We start from the raw sequence: 25,957 nt of genomic DNA on the forward strand, positions 1-25,957 counted from the left end.
ACAAAGACAAAACTGGTTAAATGTCTTTCCAATATCAGTAGTTTTTTACAGTATAGCTGGAATCCATGTCACTAATTGGCATTTGTTTCATGAAATTCTGAAATTTTAAATATTCAGTTATTGACTTCTTAGACTTTCAAGAGATAAGACAAATCCCAGCATAATCTAATCTGGTTCATTTATTTTCTACTGATTGCAACTAACTGAAATGTTACTCCATTTTACTCAGAGACTTGGTTGGTGACAGATGTGAATATAGGCTCCTAGTACCATTTAGAACATTTGTTTGCTTGAGGGAATTGTCTGAAAACAGAGAGAAAGGTCAGGACACTGGCAATTGCTTGAGTCCCTGGCCACATGCATCTCATCATAAGTGTTGTCCCAGGGCTGTACGGGGCATTAGATAGTGTGCAATTCTAATGAGGGTTGACACATCTCAGGGTTGCATGTGTCAAAATTCACTCAAGGCTTCTGCTGACTCTAAGCCTCATATCTGAGCTTGGAACACTATCTGTACATTCTTTCTTACCTTCCGGAGACTCTAGGGAATTGATACTTTATCCTTAACTATTTCCTTCTAAGAACCTTATCTCCTGACTTTAATCATTTCTTTTTATTCATCAACTATGTGAACATTTCTAAATTACCCCTAGAGGAAGAAAAAAGAGGGTCAATGACAAGGAATTGGAGGAGCCCCATCTATTCTCCTTCCCCTAAATCATTTTGAACACAGATTAGGAGAGGAGTTAACTTTTGTTTATCTGTTTTCCCTATGGCATAGAAATTTATATATCCCTGAGGACGAAATGGAAATCTTAACTCTCTTTTTTTTTTACCTCATCTTCCTATTTCTAGTCAATGAGACAAGTCTAGTTGCAAGGATTTTAAATAATTTAAGTTTGCTTCTTAAAAGGTGAATAATTATTGTCTTCACTCTTCATTTCAAACATGTTACTTATTGACATCTGTGCAAGTATAAATTGACAAAGAGATCTTTCCCCCTGTAGTCCTCTTAGAAAAAATTAATTTTGGTTTGCCCTATTTTCTCAAAATATGTACAAGCCATCCCTTCTGTTTTCAGCAGCACAGTTGACCCTCAGCTAATTTCCCTGAAAATAGGCTTGTCAGAATTTGTTGTCATCTTTCTGACAATCTTCTTCAGAACTGTCCTTTGGTGCAAAGGAAACAATAAAACCAAACATCCTTCCCACCTCACACATAAGGGCATTTTCCAAAGTGTGACTGGAGAACAAGTTCTTATAGTTGTTTCAGGTGATCTAGAGCCCCTTCAATTCTTGCAAGAATGTATGGATTTTTCAAAGAATTCATGGTAATATCAAAACAAAAGAAGCTTAAGGAACATTCCTATAATAATTAATGTAACAATATTTTCTTAATTTTGTTTTTATTTTTTATTATTATTTTTTATTATTAGCATGTAATTGTGTAATTGAAAAACCTATAAAATATCTCTAGACTGTCTTTGAGATGGCACCCTCACTTAGGCTGAAATACTTCCTTTGCATCTTTTCTACTTTTTTTGTGTGGGCGTAAGTTGCTCTCTCTTCCCTTGTCAGCCTCTTGGTTCAACACTGTCTTCTTTGATGTGATACTTGTGTAGTTGGATAGGTTCCTGTGCTCAGAAGGTTGATTTAAAGCTTTTGAAATTCTTAATAAGTTTTGAACTAGAGTCCCTGCACTTTTATTTTGCACTGGGCAATATGGATTATGTAGCAGTTGTCAGTTCCAGATTACTCATAACTTTTTCTGGTCCAGCTGGTTCTTCCTCAGCCTGCTCCACCGGGTAGAAGCTCCCTGGATAGGGACTGTAAAACTGGAATTTCCTTGTTCAAAAATGGTGCCTAGGATGTCGTTAATGTGTGAAAGTGTGGGAGGGGTAAGGAGTGGGGCATATGGGAATCCCTTACATTCTTTATAAAACATTTATGTAATCTAAGTATCTTTAGAAAAAATAATTAAGTATATAAGCAAAAGGAAAAGAAGGCATTGACCTTTTACTCTGTTCTGACACAGGCAACCCACCTGCTGTAATTATCTTTCTCATTAAACTTACTGAACATTCATAGCAACTTGTTTACAACTTTCCACTATCCAATGTTTCAATTGATAAATCTGAATCCCACCCAAGTCATTGAATTTATGAGTCAAACCCAGGCAGTCCTTATATGCAGTTAAGTGAATGAGTCCTCTGTCAATGAATCCCTCACATCCCATTTTTATCATGTATTTTATCTAAAAGCCCAATGTTCTGAGCTTTTCCTTTCATTTTTCTCTGTTTTGGCAACTATATTTTTTTGGTATGGTTGTTTGTTTTGATTTTCAGAGTTTGGATTTATTTTGCAGTACAGAAATCATTTGGGGTCATTTTGAGGGAGACATCATTGAAGAAGAGGCTCTGTCAAATCAATACTGCATTGCAGCTTGGTCCATTAAACAGCCACCACTAGGATACAAGAACGTTCTGCCTTACGGCAGGTTTTTTTTTCCTTTTCTCTCATTACTTTTATTAGATTAAAACACCACCAGTGAAGGGGCATATGAAAATACCTCCAAATGGCATCTTGCTGCTCACAGAAATAAATAGGTTTTTATTTTATTTTATTTTTATTTTTTTGCAATATTTACTGCTACACAACTGTTCAAGAGAAGGTGCTTCTAACTTCTTGGCCCTGTTCTCTAGTAAAGACTTGATATCCTTGATGGGCAAGTCATAAGAATACATGAAACAGTCTGTCAATGAAGTGAACCGTTTTCATTTTAGGGAAACTCTTAGCAATAATTTTCAGCATTTCTCTTCATGAACGCTGCACAAAAACATATACACATGTGTATGCACACATACAAATGTACATCATGAGATGTTTCCAGAGAATAATTACAGGTGTGTCTTCCTACCTTCAGGGTATTTTTCTTGGAAGACTTTTCTCAAGAAATCCTTATTACTTGTTCTCTTCCTCCTTCATTTTGATGCTTACAAAATGTCACTTTTCCAGTGAGGTTTTCCTGATGTGCATCTTCAAAGTCTCAACATCCTTTCCCTACAGTTCTTAGTTTTCATCGTAACATTTCCTGCCATTTGAAATATAATTTATTGACTCACTTACTTGCAATATAATCTTTCTCTGCCCACTAGAATTTGTGAGCTTCCAAAGGGAGGAATTTTTGAAGTTTTGGTTCACTTATATATCAACAGTGCCTAGATGCATATGTCAAATATTAATTAATATTTACTTTGTGACTATTCAGTTACATATCCATATTGACTTGAGTGTGATGCAGGACCCATTATAAAACACATTTAAAAATGGAGAAAAGGTGTGATATGTTTATAGTTACTAAGCAGTTAATCTGAAGAATCATCATTGTAATCCAGGGCCTCAATATACCCCTCATGCAACTTTTGTTATTTCATCTAAGTATGGTATATGCTGATGTGAGAGTACAGATGATCACAGTTCATGGACAGCTATGTAGTAGGTGTATATGAGTATACCAGTAAGCTACATAGTAGGAAATGCCTGTGAATATTGGGAAGATGAGTAACACAACTCTCTTTAATTACATTACACTATGCAAGGATGTCATCGTGTTCTTGTCCCAGCTGTTTCTTATTTTGTTTCTCAAGGCCTTCTGTGTCTATTTATGGTCTTTCTGGGAAAAGTTCAAGTTTAGAAAGCAAGTACATTGCAGCTGCACCTAATAAACGAGGTTCTCAAATAAGATGACTGGGTTGGTGTCTCATATCATATGTTCATTTTAAGTGTGACCATGGCCAAGTTATCTAATCTTTTTGCACTTTATTTTTATTGTGTATAAAATTAGACTAATGATAGTATCTACCGTCTAGTATTTTTTGAGGATAAAATCTGCTATTGCATGCAAGGATCATAAACTACAACCTGCTATGTTATTAATAATCTATATATGATAGCAGTAAGTATTAGGAATTTACTCAAAAAGTGTTCATTAAATAATTACTGTCCTTAATACTGCAGATATAGATTCAAATAGTCACCTCATTACTGGCCTTCTAAAACGTGTTTGTGATTCATTATTAAAGGAGATAAGAATTGAAAAGGCTGGAAACAGACTTTAAGGATGAGAGAAAGAGCAAAAATAAAAGCATCTTGAGAGAAAGAAAGAAAGCAATAAGAAAAAGTTTGTGATGTGAAGAGTGCTAAAAAGCTAGAATGAAGAGTAACACCTCCAGAAATATAAAAGCTGTGGTTAATAGCTTAAATGTTCAATATGAAAAACTTCATTTATTTTCTTTATTACCACATTAAATCATTGCTATTTACCATCCTCAAAACCCTGGGTATTCACTTCATTTAATTTGAAAATACTTTGTTCTTTTATTTGACATATTCCATTTAAACAAGATACCAGTATACCACATATGATTATTTGAAATTAATTTACCATGAATTTGCTTGAAAACAGATTTCCCAAGAGATTGATTCATACACTAAGGTTCACAAAGCCCTTGCTTCTCCTAATTATATAATTCCATGTAAAGTTCAGCAGGGATACAGAGTTGAGCAAAACACTGTAGAGCATTAGTTCTTTGAGAAATATGCCCCTTTTTTTCTGATTTTTTAATTCAGTAAAAAAATATTTGGTAAGCAGTCATGGTACAATAATGAACTATACCTTGTCTTGATTTGTGAATAATAGATCATTGATTTATGCAGAGTGAAGTCAGGTACAGGTAAATATGTGTAGAAGCTAGAAGCATAGAAAAAATACAAAATTTTTGTCTCATGTCAGATGAAAAATCAGAAATGCCTCTCAGAGGAGAAGCCTGTGAACACGGTCTTGTACATAAATAGACTTTGAGAGGCAAAGAGAATTCCAAGTACACAAGGGACATGTAGGTCACTTGTGTGGATAAATAGTGTAGGTGTAGGTAGAGGTATGAACTAGGTATTGGTATAGGTATCAGCACAGCTAATATAGAGGTATAGCTATACACATAAAAATTAAAAAGTAATTTAATACAAAGGAAAATAAATTATGATTTAGTAGGTATATGAAATCTGTTTATGTAGTATCCAGATATACCTTTGGATGACATGTGGAGGTCAAAGGATTTGATTTCAACTGTCAATAACATATATTTATGTCCTCTTTTTTGCCTTTGTTTCAAGAGCACAGAATCTCTGGAGGTACTCATTAAAAATGGTAGTGCGATAAGTGAATTCATTCTCCTGGGGCTTACAGAACTCCCAGAACTCCAGCCTCTCCTCTTTGTGTTGTTTCTGGTTGTTAACCTTGTCATACTCTTAGGAAACTTGGGCACGATTATGTTAATCAAACAGGACTTATACCTTCACACCTCCATGTACTTTTTTTTTCCTCTCTCTTTATTTTTTTTAAATGTTACATTAAAAAAAAAAGAGGTCCCCACATATGCCCCACCCCCCTCACCCTACTCTTCCCAAATCAACAACCTCTTTCATCATCATGGGATATTCATTGCATTTGGTGAATACATTTTGGAGCACTGCTGCACCACATGGATAGTGGTTTACATTGCAGTTTACACTCTCCCCTGATCCACCCAGTGGGCCACGGCAGGCTACTGTCCTGTGTCTGTCCCTGCAGTACCACCCAGGACAACTCCAAGTCCTGAAAATGCCCCCACATCATATCTCCTCTTCCCTCTCCCTAGCCTCAGCAGCTACCATGGCCACTTTCTCCATATCAATGCTACAGTTTCTTCCATTACTAATCACAATAGTTCCATAGCAGAATATCAGTAATATCCATTTAGTTTTTACTCACTATCTTAGTCTTTGTGGATTTGTGCTACACCTTGAATGCAACTCCACATAGGCTGTTTGCTTTCTTATCAGAGAAGAAAACCATTTTCTATGCTGGCTGCTTTACACAGTATTGTATGTTCATTGCACTCCTCCTTATTGAGCTCTACATGCTGGCAGCAATGGCCTATGACTGTTTCATGGCCATATGCAATCCACTGTGATACAGTGTGAAAATGTCCAGGAGAGTCTGCATAGACATTTCCTTATGTCTATGATTTTTCAGATGGTTTGTTCCAGGCCATTCTAACCTTCCGCTTGACCTTCTGCTGATCCAACATCATCAACCACTTCTACTGTGCTGAACCACCACTCATTAAACTTTCTTTCTCTGATACTTATGTCCAAGAACATGCCATGCTCGTATCAGCAGGATTTAACCTCTCCTGTTCCCTCACCATCATCCTGGTATCTTATGCCTGTATTATAGCTGCCATCCTTGGGATCAAATCAACTGAAGGATGGCACAAGGCATTCTCCACATGTGGTTCTCACATGATTGGTGTCACCCTATTTTATGTGACACTCTTCTGCATGTATGTAAAACTGACAGATAAGACTGTTGAGCAATCCCAAAATAATAACAAACCAGTAACTCTTCCTTATTATATTTTCTAAAGAGTTTTCTCAGCATTATAGTTGAGAATCTCCCATATTCACCCTCTTCCTCCAACCCTTCCTCCAATTCCAATAGGACCATCTGACCTATTCTCTTAACCTTATGCCCCCTCGAGCTTGCAAAGACCAACCCAATAGTCTTCCTATGTCCCCATTTTATCCCTTCAGCATAATTTGTGAATGAATAATTTCTGTTTTCTCTTAATTTTTTCCTACATCTTGTAAAGGATTTATAAATTTAATGAAACTATTCAAAAATCAATTTTTAAATTTTGCTATTTTTCTATTGTATATGTTTTCATTATATATGTTTTCTATGTAATAGATTTCCAATCCTCCATATTTATACTATCTTGGTGTTTACTTTTATTTCTTTCTTAGTTTTTCAAAGAGAAAGTTTGGATAATTGATTTGATATTTTTTCTTTCCCTATAAAAGTTTTTAAAATTATACATTATCCCCCAAACACTTCTTTAACTGCCAGTTACTAATTTTGATAGTTTCTTTTTATCACTCAAGTTACATTATTTTTTTGTTGTTAAATTGTAATTTTTTTCCAAAGATACACAGTTCACAAAAAATTCTACATTAAAAAATATAAGAGGTCCCCACATACCCCACAACCCCCTGACTCCTCCCACATCAACAACCACTTCCATCACTGTGGCACATTCACTGCATTTGGTGAACACACTTTGGAGCACTGCCGTACCACATGGATTATAGTTCACGTTGCAGTCCACACTCTCCCCCCAGTACATTCAGTGAGTTATGGCAGGATATATAATGCCCAGCATCTGTCCCTGCAACATCATACAGGAAAACTCCAAGTTCCAAAATTGCCCCCACATCTCATCTCTTCCCTTTCCCTGTCCTCACAAACTACTGCCACTTTCTCCAGATCAATGTTACATTTTCTTCCATTACTAGTCACAATAGTTCTATAGTAGAATATGAGTTATTTTCTTATTTCTCTAGTGTCTTCTTTTAAACTCTTGGTAGTAAAGAAGCATGTGATTAATTAACATATGCTTAGGGATGTACAGATATTTTACTGTTATTGGTTTCTAAGGTAATTCAATTGTTGGCGGAGAATAGGCTCCATGTGATATTCATCTTTTAAAATTTATTGAAACTCTTTTATGGATCACAAATGACCCATGTCTGTGAATATTCCACCTAAGCTTGAATAGAATGTGCATATTTCAGTTGTTGTGTTAATTTTGGTAAATTAATAAAGTTCATTAATAGTATTATTCAGATAGTGTATGCCCTTATTGATTTATGACCTACTTGTCCTAAAAGACAGACTGTATTAAATATTCCTCTTTATTTCTTGCAATGCCTCTTCTCATAAAGTAAATTTTGTTTGATATAAACTATTGTGTTTATCTATATCTATCTATCCATCTATTGTTATTCCAGATTTTTAAAATTTATTTATTGCAAATTATATCACTTTCCATGATTTTATTTATTCATTTATTTTTGTATTTATTTCTGCATTGTAAAATTGCCTCACTTATAGATAGCACATTGCAGATTTTTTAATTTTTTGCAGTCTGGAAATCTATGGCTTTAAATTAATGAAAGTAATCATTTACACTTAATGTTATTGATGTATTTGGTATGTTCCTATTGCTATAATGGTAAATATCTGCCAACTTTCTATTTATTCTCTCCTTCTCAATTCTCTTTCACTCTTCTGTTCCTTTTTACCTTGGTTCCACTTTTTCTGATATCTTTTCATGATTCCGATGTTTGTTAAGAGTCCATTTTATTTCCTTTATGTTTTTTTTAAATTATGCCACTCTTGATAATTTTGATGTTTTAAAAATATCCATTATTAACTTAACATTCAGTATTTATACTTCATATTTTGCCACTTTAAATTTTGTGGGCTAAGCTTCACGTATTACAGTAACAGTATGTATCACCACCTATTCTTAGTGTTATTTTTGACATATAATTTACATCTTCATTCCTTATAGACCATATGTAATATTGAGGCTACTTTTGTTTCAAATAGTCACTGGTCTATTAAAGAAATATAAAAAAGAAATATAATAGAGCTGTATATTCGCCATGTCTAATGTTCTTCATTCCTACCTATTGTTGCAGGTTTCCTTCTGAAGTGAGCCCTTGCCTGATGTGCTCAGAATTAATCATTTAATGCTAGGTTTTGAGAAGAAAAATGTCAATCTAGCAAAGGCTAGCTCTGTGAAAAGAAGAAGAGTTAGTTCCCTCAGATCTGTCTTCTGAGCTGAAAAGGTGAAGGATTAAGCAAAGGGAGGTGGGGTTAGGGATATTAGTGCTATTCACACATTGAATGTGGTTAGTTTAAATTAGTTTAGATTAATGATTTCAAGTTATTATCATTGGCTGTGACCACATTCAAATTAAGGATTGCATTTTTTATTATTACTGGCTGATGAGTCCTGTTAAATTGAGGAGTGAGTTTGTAGCCTATCAGACCTCTTGCTTTCTCTCAGGTCTGGTATTTTCTTTCCTGTTGTTCTTGCCCACCTTGAGTATGCTCAGGGGAAATTTTATATCTCCAGATTATTTTAAGTTTTGTGCATGCCTCACTACTCTCTGTTAGTTCTGTGGGCAAAGAAGAAAGCAGAAACTTATCCTTGGGTTAGACAAGCCCCTCATTATTTATAAAAAAGGAAAGCAAATGTTTTAACAAGTTAATAAGGGAGGACTTGTTCTAGTGGGTTAATATATGGCAGTTTCAGTGAATGTGGTTTTAACTATCATATTTAGGCACTTTTTTTTTTTTTACTAGATTAAGGTTCTTTTAATTCTACATGTCTTTTGGTATGCTAATTAAGACTGGTCTGACTGGAGCTCTTAAAAACAATGTATTCCTTTACAGAGGATTGTAATGAAAGCTGAGATATAGGCAGAAAGAAATGGTAATTTTTGCAGCCTACTTAGGGAAGTAGCAGTTTTTCTACAGTGTGAGTATGCTCCATCAGTGATGACTTCCTCCTTCAGTGCTACTCATAGCCTCATTGATCTTCTCACTGCTTCTTGAACTTGTTCTGCACATTCTGCCAAGGAGATCTATTGTGCTCCCTATTCCTTCCGTCTAGTATGCTGTTTCCCCAAAGCATTGAGTAGCTCCCTTCATTGCTTTACTTATATCTCTCTTCTAATAACACCTCCTCTTAAAAGTATTTCCTGGCCACCTGTGTAAATTTGCCCCTTTTCAAATTATTCACTAATCATGAACCATGATTTATTTTACCTCATACAGCTTATTATTTCCTACAATTATTATCTAGCTATATGTTTGTTATCTACCCTCTTCCATTACAATTTTAACTACGTAAGTGCAGGGGATTTATTTGTGCCTTATCACCATAGCTTGGATAAGGACCTGAGTCACAGCAGGTACTAAACAAGCATGAGTTGAATGGATGAATAAATCATGAGGTAACTTTGCCAACTCACTACATTTGCTTTTTCATGGTATGTAGATCTTTTAGTTTTCTGACGTCACCAGTGGCTTCATGGTTACCTTCTGTTCCAACGCAAGTCCTGAAGGGTATGAGTTTCTGTGGCCGTGAGAACAAAGAACACATCTGTACTGAGTTAAGCATAAGCGTCATTTGGATATACGGACAGTAGAGGCTCTCTGTGGTTTAATTAATGAAGATAGTACTCCACAAAGCTATGTAAAAATGAGGAATGATATACGAGTTTTCAGAACAAGGATATTCCATAGGGTATGAGAACATTGTTTCAGCTAGTGTCACATGAAACATACGTATGGAGACAGGTTATTTTTTCACTCATAGGAAGTATATTTATCAAGATGTTTACTACATTAGGAAGATTTCTTTTTTTGAAAGCATCTATATATTCTCTCATCTCTGGGGAGGGTTGTTGACCTTTAACTTATGTCTATGATTCTGGGGCAGAGCCTGGGACCCCACACTGACTCACCTGTGAAGGTGTAGTGCTTCCTTAGTGTTTGAACTCCCCCCTCACTAGGTTTGCACTAATTAACAAGCTGTGACTCAGTTCCCCCTTACATGCATTGAGCAAAGACAAGTCTCCCACCCCTATACCCTATACATCTGAAAAGATGGCACTTCCTCCAAAAGATGAACAAAGAAAACATGTGGAGACTGGAGCAAAGTGAGATAAAGATCTTTCATCCCCTACAGATCAAAGCACCACCTGCTCCTCCAGCATTCCAAGAATGCATAACTCCTTAACCCACTACCCTCTAGCCATGCAAAGGAAAAATTTCACCTCTAGTGCTTCTGTGTTAGTCAGCCAGAGAGGTGCTGATGCAAAATAGCAGAAATCAGTTGGTTGTTATAAAAGGTATTTATTTGGGGTAGAATCTTACAGTTACTAGACCATAAAACATAAGTTACTTCCCTCACCAAAGTCTGTTGCCATATGTTGGAACAAGATGGCTGCTGTTGCCTGCCATGGTTCAAGCTTCCTGGGTTCCTACTTTCCTCAGGGCTTGATTCTTTCCAGGCTCAAGGTTCCTCTATTTCCAGGGCTTTATTTCTTTCTGGGCTCAGGGTTTTCTCTTCCTGGGTCTTGCTTCTCTTTCCTCACAACCAAGCTCCTCTGTGTGCTTACTTCCCAGGGCGTCAGCTCAAAACTCCAACATCAAAAACTCCAACATCAAAAACTCCAACATCAAAAACCCCAGCTCTCTTCTTGTGGCATGTGTTTATCTGTGAGTTTCTACCCACCAAGGGGTGGGGACTCAACACCTTCCCAGAAGGGTTTCTGCAGTTAAAGTGAAGGCATTGATTGGAAAAGAGTGGAATCCAGAGAATTGGTATAGTGACATATGGGATGATGATGATATTGATGGAGACTTTGGAACCCCAAATTCTGCTGAGACTTTGCCAGATAAGCCTGCCATGGCCTGCCCTGTCCAGACCACACCTGTCAACCTTGTATCATCCAGCCTCCAGCCTGCCTCAGGGAGTCTGAAACAACTTACAGCCCTGAGACATGAACCAGCCAAACTCCAGCACACTCTGCCAAGCCTCCAGTCTATACTGAGGAAACTGCCTTCCAAGCCCTCCTGAAAAGATTAATTCAGTCATAAAAGAAGAAAATGCAAGGGAATGCCCTGAGGTCAGTAGTTTGCAAGGCATTTTTAATCCTTCTCCTAATCCACCCCCATTACATCTCTTGTCTCCAAAACCTATTACTAGACCAAAATCACGACAAGCCCCCAAATGTGAAATACAAAGTGTGACCCATGAAGAAGTAAGGTATACTCATAAAGAAGTGCATGAGTTTTCCAATGTATATAGAGAAATCAGGGGAATATGTGTGGGAATGGATACTAAGGATATGGAATCATGGTGGAAGGAATATAAACTTGGAACAGGCTGAATTTATTGATATGGCCTCACTAAGCAGAAATTCTAGATTCAGTGCTGTAGCTTGAGGGGTTAAAAGGACTCTAACAGATTGTTTGGATGGCTGATTGAAACATGGGCCAAAAGATGGCATAGCATGTTTGAAGTTGAGATGCTGGATTTGCCCTGGTACACAGTAGAAGAGGGAATTCGAAGGCTTAGGGAGATTGGAATGCTAGAATGGATTTACCATTTGAAAGCTGCCAACCCCGCTCCCCACCCCCCCCCAGGAATATCCAGAGGACACACCTTTAACCAGGACTGTGAGGAATACATTTGTAAGACTAACTCTATCTTCCCTGAAGAGCCCTGTGGTTGCTCTTCTCTGTAGTCCAGATATTACTGTAGGGAGGGCAGTGGTGGAATTAAAATACTTAAACATTATGGGGATGATAGGATGTCGGTCTGGTAAAAGTCAAGTATCAGGAGTTAATCTCTAAAGTCAAGGTGGGTGTGGCTACCTCAATGAAAGATTCAGAAAAGCCCTCAGAGTAGTCTGAGTCATGTAGAGTTATGACATTGGCTAATTCATCCTGGGGTACCTACCAGTGAAATAGATGGGTAGTCTACTAAATTTCTCTGGGATCTATATAAACAGAAGAGTTCTGGGTCAAATGAACAAAACCATACCTCAAATTATAGACACAGAGATTCATGGCCCCTTAATCAGTTCCCAGACTTGAGATAGTTTACAGACCCAGAACTCCTTGAATGAGGAGGAGGCCAGGTCTCCTTGGGGAAGGATCCCGTTAAACTGCCCATAATTTATACAGTTAATCTTCCTCCTACCTTTCTTCAAGGAGATCTATGGCCTTTTACCTGAATAACTGCATTGGGGAAAGGAAATGATCAGACATTTTGGGGATTATTAGACATTGGCTCAGAAGTGACATTAATTCCAGAAGACCCAAAACATCACTGTGGTCCACTGATCAGAGTAGGGGCTTATGGAGGTCACATTGATCCATTATATTGATAGGACCTAGTGAACAAGAAGTAGCAAAGACTCTAAACTTATTAGTAAGGCATTTGTGTGAGAGAAGATGGGAGATAAATCCAACTAAAATACAAGGTCCTTCCACCTCAGTGAAATTTCTAGTTGTTCAGTGGTGTGGGGCATGTTAAAATATTATTTCTAAAGTGAAGGATAAGCTGTTGCATCTGGCTTCTTCTATGACCAAAACAGAGGCACAATGCTTAGTTTGTCTTTTTGGAGACAATACATTCCTCATTTGGGTGTGCTACTCAGGCCCATTTACTGGGGTACCAGACAAGCTACTACTTTCAATTGGGAACTGGAACAAGAAGAGGCTCTGTGTCACATCCAGGCTGCTGTGCAAGCTGCACTGCCACTTTGGCCATATGATCCAGCAGATCCAATGGTGCTGGAAGTTTCCATGACAAATAGAGATGCTGTTTGGTGTGTCCTAAAGACATGAGTAAGTTACATGAGGAAGTCACCAAAATGCCCATGGTCACCACCCTTACCATGTTACCTTCTCTTTCCCAGCCCACAGCTTTGGCTGAAGAAGAGAAAACTTGGGCTTGGTTTACAGATGATTCTGCACATTATGCAGGCACCACCTGAAAGTGGACAGCTGCAGCACTGCAGCCCCTTTCTGAGACACCCCTGAAGGACAGTGGTTAGGGAAAATTCTCTCAGTGGGCAGAACTTTGATCAGTGCACCTCGTTGTTCATTTTACTTGGAAGAAGAAATGTCTAGAGGTGCATTTGTATACTGATTCATGTGCTATTGCCAATGGTTTGGCAGGATGGTCAGGGACTTACAACGAACATGATTGGAAAATTTGTAACAAAAAGGTCTGGGAAGAGGTATGTGGATTGACCTTTCTGAATGGGCAAAAAACATGAAAATTTTTGTGTCCCACATGAATGCTCACCAGAAGATAACTTCAGCAAAGGAAGTTTTTAATAATCAAGTAGATAAGATGACTCACCCTGTGGCTGGTGCTCATCCTCTTTCCCCAGCAATTCCTGTCATTGCCAGTGGTCTCATGAAAAAGTGGCCATGGAGGTAGGGAGAGAGGTTATGCATGGACCACCTTACCAAGGCTGACTCAGTTAAAGCCATTGCTGAGTGCCCAATTTGCCAGCAGCAGAGGCCCACACTCCACCCCATTAAGGCACCATTCATTAAGGTGACCAAACTGCTACCTAGTGGCAGGTTGTCTACATTGGACCACTTCCACAATGGAAGCAGCAGCAATTAATTTTAACTGAAATAGGCACACACTCTGGGTATGGGTTTGCATTTCCTGCATGCAATGCTTCTTCCAAAACTACCATCTCTAGACTTACCAAATGTCTTACCTTCCACCATGGCATTCCACAAAGCATTGCTTCTGGTCAAGGAACCCATTTCACAGCAAATGATGTGTGGAAATGGGCAAATGCCCATGGGATTCACTGGTCTTACCATGTTCCCCATCACCCTGAAGCAGCTGGATTGATAGAATGGTGGAATAGCCTTTTGAAGACTAAATTACTGCACCAACTAGGTGGCAATACCTTTCAGGGCTGGGGCAATGTTCTCCAGGAGGTTATGTATGCTTTAAATCAGCATCCACTCTATGGTGCTATTTCTCCCATAACCAGGATCCATGCATCCAGGAATCAAGGGGTGGAAATGGGAGTGGCACCACTCACTATTACCCCTAGTGACCCAGTAGGAAAAGTTTTGCTTCCTGTCCCTGCAACCTCAAACTCTGCTGATCTACAGGTTTTGGTCCCAAAAGGAGGAGTGCTCTCACCAGGGACCACAACAATGATTCCACTGAACTGGAAGTTAAAACTGCCACCTGGCAGCTTTGGGTTCCTCTTACCTCTGAATCAACAGAAAAAGAAGGGAATTACTGTTCTGGCTGGGGTAATTGATCCTGACTATCACGGGGAAATGAGACTGCATCTACATAATGGGAGTAAAGAAGAGTTTGCCTGGAATATAGGAGATCCTCTAGGGCATGTCCTAGTATTGCCATGTCCAGTGGAAAATTGTAACAACCCAATCCAAGCAGGACTAACAATGGCCCAGAATCTTCAGGAATGAAAGTTTGGGTCACCCCACCAGGCAAAGAACCACAGCCAGCTGAAGTGCTTGCTGAGGGTAATGGAAACATGGAATGGGTAGTGGAAGAAGGTAGTGATAAATATGAACTCAGACTATGTGACCAGTTACAGAAATGAGGGCTATAATGGTCATGAATCTTTCTTCCTTGTTTCATTATGATGATAGTATATGTACACAAAATGAATTTCTTTGTCTTCTCCCCCAGATTTCCCTCTTATTATATAACAAGTTGCATCCATTTCATATCATAATATTTGAGGATGTCAATTTGAGAGTGAATATTACCCAAGAACTTGCACCTTATTCTGTATGGAATTAATGTGTTTCCAGTTGAACTCAGGAGAGTTGAACATTGTTTAATAAAAAAAGATATATATATATATCTATATTAATAATATTTATATTTATATAAATATATATATATTTATTTCCGTTTTTGTTTTTACTTAGAGACCAAGTATGGTTTAAGGTAAAGTGTATGGTTGCTGAATTGACAATGGGTAGACTGTGATGGTTAGGCTATTGTGTCAACTGGGCCAGGTAACTGCACCCAGTTATTTGGTCAAGCAAGTGCGACGGCTTGCTCGGTCGGTAGAGGTGGGGTCTGGCTGCGGACGAGGGGTCAGTCCCACTTGGGACGAGGGGTTGGTCCGGCAGCAGACGAGGGGTCGGTCTCACAGGGGTTGCGCGGTTCAGCTGACGGGGTTGCCCGGCGAAGCCGGTGATCAGGGGGTTGCCCGGAGAAGCAGGCAACAAACTGGGGACAAGGGAGGCCAGGCCCTTGTCGGGGGCTCTCAGGACTGAAGGGCGCACGGCAGAAGAACTACCGCAGAGACGAGGTAAACACGCAAGTCCACTTTATTGAGGGAGAGGCAACAGTTTTATAGGGGCTGGGGAAGGCTGATTGGTCGAAGCCATGCCCTGTTCTGATTGGTTGTCGGAGAAAGGTCAGTGGGAGGTACTGGACGGGGGAGGGGTGGTGATTAGGGATTGGCTGTTGCTGTTGCTGTTGCTGGGGGAAGTGGCAGGGTTTAGTGATTGGTGGCTGCTGTTGCTGGGGTAGAGGGCAGACTTGAGTTTCCTGCCCACGCCTGGCTGTTGCTGCTGTCAGGGGGAGGGAAAAAGGCAGACTGGATTTTTCCACCCACACCTGGCTATTGCTGCTGTTGGGGGGAGGGAAAAGGGCAGACTGGATTTTTCCGCCCTGTGCCTGCGCAGGGAGAAAGAAGAAGAAGGGTGCCGCCCCACAAGGCATCGTGTGGCCCCATCCGGGAGGAGGAGCGGCTGCGGAAGCATGGCTGCCGAGAAGGGGAGACCCGAGGGCACTCTGCGCCCATGCTGAGCTTCCTTCAGGGGTGGCGGTGGGCCCGACCAACCACCCTATTATGGGGGCAGTGGTTTGGAATAGGCCTACCATGGCCGCCGCCCCTCGCCAGGCCAGCAAACCACACTTCAGCCCGAGGGGCGACCGCAAGCAAGCACTGAACTAACTGTAATAGAAGGGCATTTATGGATTTAGTCACCATTGACTTTTTTGCAGTGGTAAATCATAGATAGCTGGTTATAATTACGTCAAGCAGGGAGACTGCCATCAGCAGTGAGTGATACTTAACCCAGTCAATTGAATCCTTTAAAAGGGGAAGTAATTCCAGCATTGAGAAAGAATTTCCCAGTTCATCTTTGGACAGCCAGCATCTTCCAGAGCTCATCAAGAATCTTCATTGGACTTTCATTGGAGCTTCTGGTTGCAGCCTGCCTGCAGAACCTGGACTTGTGCATCACCATGGCTGCATGAGAGACTGATAAATCTCTTACTATTGACATATATCCCTTGTTGATTCTGTTTCCCTAGAGAAACCTGACTCATACATTTCCCAATCTTTGGGTTAGGGTCTTAGCCTCCCTAGTACAGTGAAGTGAAGGCAACTTTTTCCCTAAACTTCGGCATACAATTTCAACCCTAACAGAACAAATAATTGAACACCTCACCTTCCCTAATCCATGGGATACAGGCCTGCCCCTCTCAGACCTATGGAATGTTGACCTCAATTTCCCTGATCCTTGAGGAATGAGCTCCACTTTCTCTGTACCCTTGAGTGGAAAACTCTCCCTGAACATCAGGTGAGAACATCCACTACCCTTTACAACTGCTGGGGAAACCCCCTCTCTCTGTACACATGAGTGGGGTTCCTCTCTTGGCCCAAAGCAATGTATTAATTCCAGAGCTCAGCTTCCATGGTTTTCTTCTTAAAGCTGTTTCTCCTTCAATCTCTCATTTCAAAGTCCCTTTTAGTCAAAGCTAACAGGGGTTTTGCTCATACAACTCTCTGAAAAAGCTTTTCGGTTTAGCATGGAAATAGAAGGGGTCCAAGCCTTCAGACAGTAAGACTTTCCACAAGTCTTTCTGAGATAATTGCATCTACAATCCTGATTTACAGGGGAAATGGACTTGGCCCAGTGGTTAGGGCATCTGTCTACCACATGGGAGGTCCGTGGTTCAAACCCCAGGCCTCCTTGACCCGTGTGGAGCTGGCCCATGCGCAGTTCTGATGTGCGCAAGGAGTGCCATGCCACACAGGGGTGGCCCTTATGTAGGGGAGCCCCACATGCAAGGAATGCACCCTGTAAGGAGAGCCACCCAGCACGAAAGAAAGTACAGCCTGCCCAAGAATGGTGCCACCCACACGGAGAGCTGACACAACAAGATGATGCAACAAAAGGAAACACAGATTCCCATGCCACTGACAACAACAGAAGTGGACAAAGAAACAAGATGCAGCAAATAGAGACAGAGAACAGACAACTGGGGTGGGGGTGAGGGGATGGAAGAGAATGAATAAATGAATCTTAAAAAAAAAATCCTGATTACAAGTTTCAAGTTTAGTTAAGTCCTCCAATGGTACACTATTATCTTGGAGCTTGATTTCTAAAGGCTTGGACTTCCCTGAATCAGTTTCTGTTTTCTTTGTGCCCAACAATTCAGGCCTCAGCTTATCTTTCCTGTCTAGCATTTTGCCATAAGCTTCAATCAGATGTCAAGCCTCATTCTCCAGGTTTACTTTGGAAAGTTCTTCAGCTAAATGCCCAGGCTCACCATTTTGAAATTCTTCCTTACATGCAACACCAGGTGTTAATCTTGGTAAGTTCTCTGCAACTTCAAAACATGGATCTCTTTTCCTCAAATTTCCAATAATAGTTTCATCATTTACTTCTAAGACATCATAAAAAGTCTCTTTATTATCCATATTACTATCAATAATCTCTTCAAAACAATCTAGGCCTTTTCCCTCAAGCATTTCACAATTCCTCCAAAAAAAAAGCCCTTTACTCTTTTATAAAACAATTCCAGCATTTTGGTAAATGCAAAAGTACTTTCCCACTCTCTGGTATCAAATTTTGTATTAGTCAGACAAAGGGGTCCTGAAGCAAAATACCAGAAATCAGTTGGTTTTTATAAAGGGTATTTATTTGTGATAGAAGCTTACAGTTACCAGGTTAAAAAGCACAAGTTACAAGTTATTTCCCTCAGCAAAGTCTGTTGCCACATGTTGGAGCAAAATGGCTGCTGATGTCTGCCAGAGTTTAGGCTTCCTGGGTTCCTCTCTTCTCAGAGGCTTGCTTCTTTCTGGGCTAAGGATTCTTCCCTGAACTCAGAGTTCTGCTCTTCCTGGGCCTTTCTTCTTTTTCCTCACAACCAAGATCCTCTGTATGTTTACTTCCTAAGGCTTCATCTCAAAACCCCAGCATCAAAATTCCAACATCAAAAAGTCCAACTGTCTTCTTTTGCCATGTCTTTTATCTGTGAGTTCTCACACATCAAGGGGTGGGGACTCAATGCCCTACTGACCTAGCCCAATCAAAGCCCTAATCATAATTTAATTAAGTAAATATGAAACTTCAGACAGACCAGTTTACAAACATAATTCAATATCTATTTTTGGAATCCATAACTATAGCATACTGCTACAGCTCCTATTGGAGCGTACTCAAAACCTGCACCCCCTCCCACTGACTATTGTACCCCTACCTATAAATGTACTATATATATTCATATTCCCACTTCCAGGGGTGAACTGAAGTCTATTCTTCAGACTCACTCCTTTGAGAGAGCTTCTCAATAAACTTTCTGCCTGCCATGTCCAGTCTCCACGTCCCAGTGAGCACTGCTTTTCTTCAACATTTGGTGTTGAAACCCTGGTACTGCAGTCATGTTTTGACTGATTGATTAGTAAGGAATCTCCAATCTTTCACTGCCAAGAACACATCCAACACCGGACACTGAATCATAACTGGGTGAATCAAGGATTTCTCCTCCAGAGGATCCTGATCTCTCTCTCTCTTTCCTTTTCCATTATCTAGGACAACATACTGAAAAATCCTAGTCCTAGGACCGTGATCCTCACCATCCCCAAGAGCCATCACAGGTGAGAGGGCCATGTCTTTGTGGGAAGAGACCCATTGGCTCTGGAGATGCCTAGTCCCAAGTGCAGTCTCCTGTTGCCTTGGGTGATTTCTGACTAATTTATGGGTACATGTCTCACTCAGAATCTTCCCTGTTCTTTTTCTAGAGATTCTTAGTCTCACTCACATCATCAATAATGGGGAATTAACTTTCAGCCCACCCCAAAATAATGCCTCTGGGTTGTCTCCTTCATAACCTTAAAACTCTGTACTTGAAAGGAGACTATAGATCCAAGAAACTCTTTTTGTTTTCAACCTCTGTGTGGCCACAAAGTGAAGTTCAATGGCCAGAGAACGGCATTTTGATTTCCAAATTCACTGAGAGTTAGAGAACTTTATTCAGTGCAATGGACAGTGGTCAGAGATATCTTATATTTAGGCCTTCTTTTACCTTTGCAACTGCCTATCCCTCTGTCAATCCTGTTCTTATTACCAAATTCTTCTTTTACACTAGAAACTTCTTCAGAAAACTTCCTCCTAATCACTTCCACCCACTAAAACTTCTGAACCCTCTGGCTTTGATCCCTCAGATCACACCCTCCCCCTTTTACCTCTTCCATTTAATCCTCCAGTGTTATCTCTGAACTCACCCTCCACCTCTTCTTCCATCCTCACTTCATCATCACTCTCTACACCCTTCCCTTCTTCCCTCCTCATACTTGCTTCAGGGATTACCTCCCCCTCCTTCCATGCCACAGCCCTCCACATCTTCCAGCCTGCAGTCTCTTAACTCCACACAGAAGCTAGCTCCTCTCTTACCCCTCTGGGAAGTAGCAGGAGTTGAGGAATTGCCAGAGTACATATTCCTTTTTCATTTTTAGATTTAAGCCAAAGAGAGGGTCCTTCTCTGAAAACACTGCTACATACATTAAAGAATTTTAACACCTCACTCATGCATATGACCTCACCTGTCAGAACCCCTGAGCTATCATTACCTCCTCCACCACTCCAGAGGGAAAAAACAGCATTTGAGCTGCTGCTACTATTTTTACAGATTCCATTCATACCCAAGATCCCTATAGACACCCACCAGACTCACTGCTGTTCTAATCGTTAACTCCCTGGGATTACCAATGTGGCTCCACCAACCTTGCTCATAAGACCCATTTATTAAACTGCATAATAGAAGACATGAAGAAGCCTACCCCTAAAGCAGTTAATTATGTTAAAATTAAAGAGAACTCACAGAAACCTGATGAAAATCTAGCTGCCTTCATGAATAGATTAACTGAGTCTCTCCTTAAATATACTAATTTAAAGACTGACTCAGATTCTGGTCAACTATACTTACACACTCACTTTATGGTTCAAACTTAAAGAAACTATTGAACTTAGAGGATGGCCCTAAAAACCCTCAGAAAGACCTGATTAAAGTGGCCTTCAAGGTCTTTAATAACAGAGAAGAGCAAGCCAAATTGGAAAAGCATAAGCTATATCAAGTTAAAGCCTTCCTCCTTGCTTCTGCCCTCAGGGTCAATTCTCAAAAACCTAATCCCTCTTCTTCCCTTCAGCCACCATCCAGACCCTGTTTCAAATGCTGAAATAAGGGCATTGGGCTCCTGACCTGATCCAATGCCCGCATCAGTGCCTTGCCTGGTGTGTCAGTGCAAGGGCCGTTGGAAGTCTAATTGTCCTAAAAACCCTGTTTCCAGGAAAATTCCTCCAGCACACCCTACAGATCCAGAGCAGAAGTCTTCTTTTCAGACCTTCTTGGACTTACAAAAGACTATTGATGTGTCCTGGGTTTGGGGAGACCCCACATCTGCATCAGTAAGATTGAACTGAGGGTTATCATCAAGGTTGAAGGTGAGATAATCTCCATTTTAATTGACACAGGAGCCATATATTCAGCCCTCATAGAACATTCAGGACATTTATCTGTTTCTTTAATCTCTATTGTGGGAGTTGACTAATCCCATTCTTTAATAACCAAGTAACTTATACGATCAGTTGAAAATAACACGTTTTCCCACAAATTTTTCATAATCTCTACCTGTCCCTCCCCATTCCTAGGTTGTGATATACTGTCTAAACTCCACTCCTCCATTTTCTTTACATTCCCATCCTCCCAAACCAACTTCCTTCTCCTCCTCTCTTCCATATCCACTCCCTCCCTGATTCATACTGGCATTATTCAGCAGACAGAAGTTTGTCCCCAGGTCTGGGATAGCAATTTCCTCCTGTCACATCACACCATCTCCCTGTCAGTATAGTCCTAAGGAAACCCTCCTTTTTCACAAATATTCCTCAGTATCCTCTATACATCTCTGCCTGACAAGGCTTGAAACCCAGTATGGATAAGCTCTGTTCTGCTGGCCTTCTGTGTCCAACTAATTCACCTTTTAATACTCTGATCCTAGCAGTAAAGAAACCAAATGGAAGCTATCACCTTGTTCAGGACCTTAGAACTCTGAATGAAACCACACAGCCTAACGTTCCCCTAGCTTGTAGTCTGCTGTCCCACATACCTCCTCAAACTACTCTTTACACTGTAATTGACTTCAAAGATGCTTTTTTCAGTACTATCCTAGATGAGACTTCCCAAGGCATTTTTGCCTTCATATAGATAGACCTTGAAGACTCCCTAAATCACCAACAACTAACATGGACAGTTCTTCCCTAGGGCCTTAGAGATAGTCCCCACATTTTTGAACAGGACTTACACTGAGACCTCTCTGACCTTCAACTCCCCTCCAGTACTCCAATATGTCAATGAACTCCTCCTTTGTAGTCTTTCCATACAAACTTCCATAGTTCACACTATCACCCTTAAAATCAATCCTTTTACATGTTACAACACCATTAGTGCTCTTATTGCTGCTTCTTTTGGTTTCTATCTTTTACAGTTCCTCTCCTGATTAATACACAGAATTGTACAAACAATGACCCAGGAACATGTGGATGGCATCTTCCTGATACATAACAATCAATATCAACCCCTGCAGAACCTGAAACCACAGACCGCTGGACAGGATGGAAGGGAAACTTTCACTGCCTCTTGACAGCAAGAAGTAGTCAGATCAAGCCAATGCCCCTAATCCCCTCACCCTCTTATCCTGCCCAGTACTGTATACCCCAATACCCAGGTGTCCCAATGTATATATATAAACAAAGAGGTATGTTAGAGGTTCCCCCACACTAGGTTTGCAATAATTAAAAACCTGTTACTCAGTTCCCCCTGATATGCACTGAGGGAAGACAAGCCCTGCCCCCCACCCCCAATAGCCAACATGCCTAAAAGCACAGCACTTCCCCTAAAGGTTGAAAAAAGAAAACACATGGAGACTGGAGCAAACTGAGAAAAAGTTCTTCACCCTTACCAGATCAAAGCATCACTGACTCCTCCAGGTTTTCAAGAGTGCATAACTCCTTACCTACAATCCTCTAGCCACACAAGGGAAAATTTTTGCCTCTAAGGCTTCCTGTTGTCCCCTGCACCTAACTCAAACCCTCTACCCCTCCCCTCTTCCAGCAACTATCATTTCCCCACTTAGAAATGTAATGTATAAATACATATTCACCTTCCAGGGATGGTCTGAAGTTTATTTTTCAGACTCTCTCCATTGGGAGAACTTCCCAATAAACTTTCTGCCTGCAGTCAGCAGTCTCTGTGTCCCAGTGAGTGTCACTTTTCTCCAACACCTAGCCTCCCCCAAATTCTAAAATGTGGGAAGATTTATACCTGAATGGCTAAACTTGAAACCCCTGTCCCTGAAGCATTCATCAATAAATCAACCAGGAGTTATCATTGTGCCTCCTTTTGGAAGCATTTATAAAAGCCACATTTGAATGGGTAGAATCCTAGTTTTAGAGTTAATCATTAGATTCACATTGTATCATTTGGAAAATGCAGAAAACACATTATGCCAATTTTTACACTGAGATTGAATTAAGGGCATTTATGAAGGTATTCCTCTTTTTAAAATTGCAAAGCATTTTCCATAATAGTGATTATCACCTCCTTAGCTGGAATAGTTTTTCCTCCACCTGGTGCTTTTCTTTTCCTGCCTCATGGCCTTTGTCTCCTTCTTTATCTTTCCATGTCTTTTATTATACTATACATGCTTTGAAGGTAGAATTATCTGGTTTCATCTGGTATCTCCTATAGAGATCTGTGCAAAATTTTAGGTGCACAATCAACAATTAGTGAAGACTTAGTGAATGCATATTTAAATAATGATGGTGAGAAAAGGGTTGTAAGTTCAAAGACTTTTCACAGAAATAGCACTTTATCCCATAATGACCTAAATTCTTTTCTTCTTATCTCTTAATTACAGAAATCCAATTTTAGACTCTGGAGTCTAATATCAAGGTTGGTTTAAATTAAATTAGTTCATTTACTTTAATGGATCTTGGAGGGGTCCCAAGCAGATTAGGAAGGAGAGTGGGAGAGGTATAAATGATATCAGAGGTAAAGGTTTTCCAGGACATTTCAAATTCTTCTCCCTAAATCCCCTCCATGCCTCTCCCTCAGTCAGTTAAATGGAGATGGGTGAGATCATGAAAAGGTCATTGCAACTGCACACATGAACCCAAAATACCCTGTTCTGCTCTATGTGACTGAGACTGATCACACAAGGAAAGAATGAGGAAGGGTCTGTCTAGTTGCTCTGCTCTGAGTGATTTCAAGTCAGAAGAAAGTAGAACAAAAACATAAGTCTAAGAAAAATTCTCAAATACAAGTTTTTCAGCAATCCTGTTAGAAATTTTAATGTCCAACTCTGATGTGTTGTCTTTAATTAATTCAGAGTCCCAGAGGATGGTCATTCATTTGCTCCTTTAAACTCCAACAATGGTCACTCCAGAAATATTTCAAACCTTTATATTTTTTCTGTAATATTTATGTAATATAAAGCTTCATTAACAATTACAAATTAAACAAAAGCAACAATTGTCACCACAGTAATATTATTGTTGCTACTAATATAGCACATTTATTGAGTAGCTGCCATAAGCCATTTTACCCTAGTCAGGGACATGGTTACAAACAAAATTCTGCTCAGATTGTTTAGCTGAAAAGAGTGTAATGAAAAGACAGAAAATATGACAAGTTTAACCAAATCAGGCAATGAACTTGAAGACCTGGAGGTTAATTGTACAAAGCAATTTTCACCTTTTGATCTGAAGGGGTAGAGGCAGTGGATACTTCACTAAAGTCCAGTGAGAGCTGGGATGGGAAGAAGGAAATTACCTGGCACAGACCATTCTGATGATTCCTCTGTCCTTCTGTGGACCCAATGAAATCAACCACTTTTACTGTGCAGACCCACCTCTCTTAGTTCTCACCTGCTCAGATACCTATGCCAAAGAAACTGCGATGTTTGTTGCTGCTGGCTTCAACCTCACCTGTTCTCTCACTGTCATCCTCATCTTTTATATTTTCATCTTCACAGCCATCCTGGGCATCCACTCAGAAGAGGGGGGATGCAAAGTTTTCTCCACTTGTGGGTCCCCTCTAATGGCTGTCACCATTTTTATGGAACTCTTTTCTGACTGTATTTGAGCCCCTCTTCTGAAACATCTGTAGAAGAAGGGAAAATTGTCACAGTTTTTTATATCTTTCTGAGTCCCATATTAAATCCTTTTATCTATAGCCTGAAGAACAAATATGTTAAAAGAGCCTTAAGGGAAGTTATTCAAAAGAAATTGTTTGCTAAATAAAGCATACTGTTTTTTGGACTCAGATAAGTAATGTACCTTTTTTTGTATATTGTTCATTATACATACTTATATTAATATTTTTTGAGACAGAGAAATTCAGGGTTTACAGTAATCCATGCATAAAATATATAAAATACTGAGTTCCTATATACTACCCTATTATTAATACCTTGCATTTTTGAGGTACATTTGCTATAATTCATGAGAGAACATTTTTATAATTGTACTATTATCTATAGTCCATCTTTTACAGTAGAGTTCATTGTGTTTTGCAGTCCTATGATTTTTTCTTTCAATTTTTATTCTAGGTAACCATATTCACATATATAATTCAGTGATGTTAATTATATTCACAATGTTGTATTATCATCACAAACATTCATTACAAAAACTCTACATCAACCCCAAAAGAATCTGTAAATTTCAGCATTAATTCCCCAATCCCTATCCCTACCACAGAGCCTGGAAACCTAGATTCTGATTCTTGCTCTATAGGTTTAGCTTATTCTAATAATTTCTTTCTTTTAATATATTTTTTACTTAGTTTTAAAAGATACTTAGATTACATAAAATATTACATTAAAAAAAAAACATAAGGGATTCACATATGCCCTGCTCCCATTACCTTTAAATTTTCCCCTCATTAATTACTTCTTTCCTTAGTGTGGTAAATTCATTGCAATTGATGAACACACTTTGTAGCATTGCTACTAAGCATGAATTATAGTTTGCATTGTAGTTTTCACTCTCTCTCACTTGATTCTGTAGGTTATTGCAGGATATATAATGGCCTGTATCTGTTGTTGCAATGTTATTCAGGACATTTCCAAGTCCCAAATATGCCCCCATATCACAACTCTTTTTCCCT

General features: G+C 39.6%; 1 pseudogene; it reads left to right on the top strand.

Annotated features, from left to right (window-relative positions):
• Window positions 1-1,867: 1,867 nt before the first annotated feature.
• LOC139439905 (olfactory receptor 5M11-like) lies at window positions 1,868-25,089 on the top strand (annotated as a pseudogene).
• The last annotated feature ends 868 nt before the right edge of the window (window positions 25,090-25,957 follow it).

The sequence above is a fragment of the Dasypus novemcinctus genome, chromosome 10 (assembly GCF_030445035.2).
Source record: "Dasypus novemcinctus isolate mDasNov1 chromosome 10, mDasNov1.1.hap2, whole genome shotgun sequence".
Taxonomy (NCBI): Eukaryota; Metazoa; Chordata; class Mammalia; order Cingulata; family Dasypodidae; genus Dasypus; species Dasypus novemcinctus.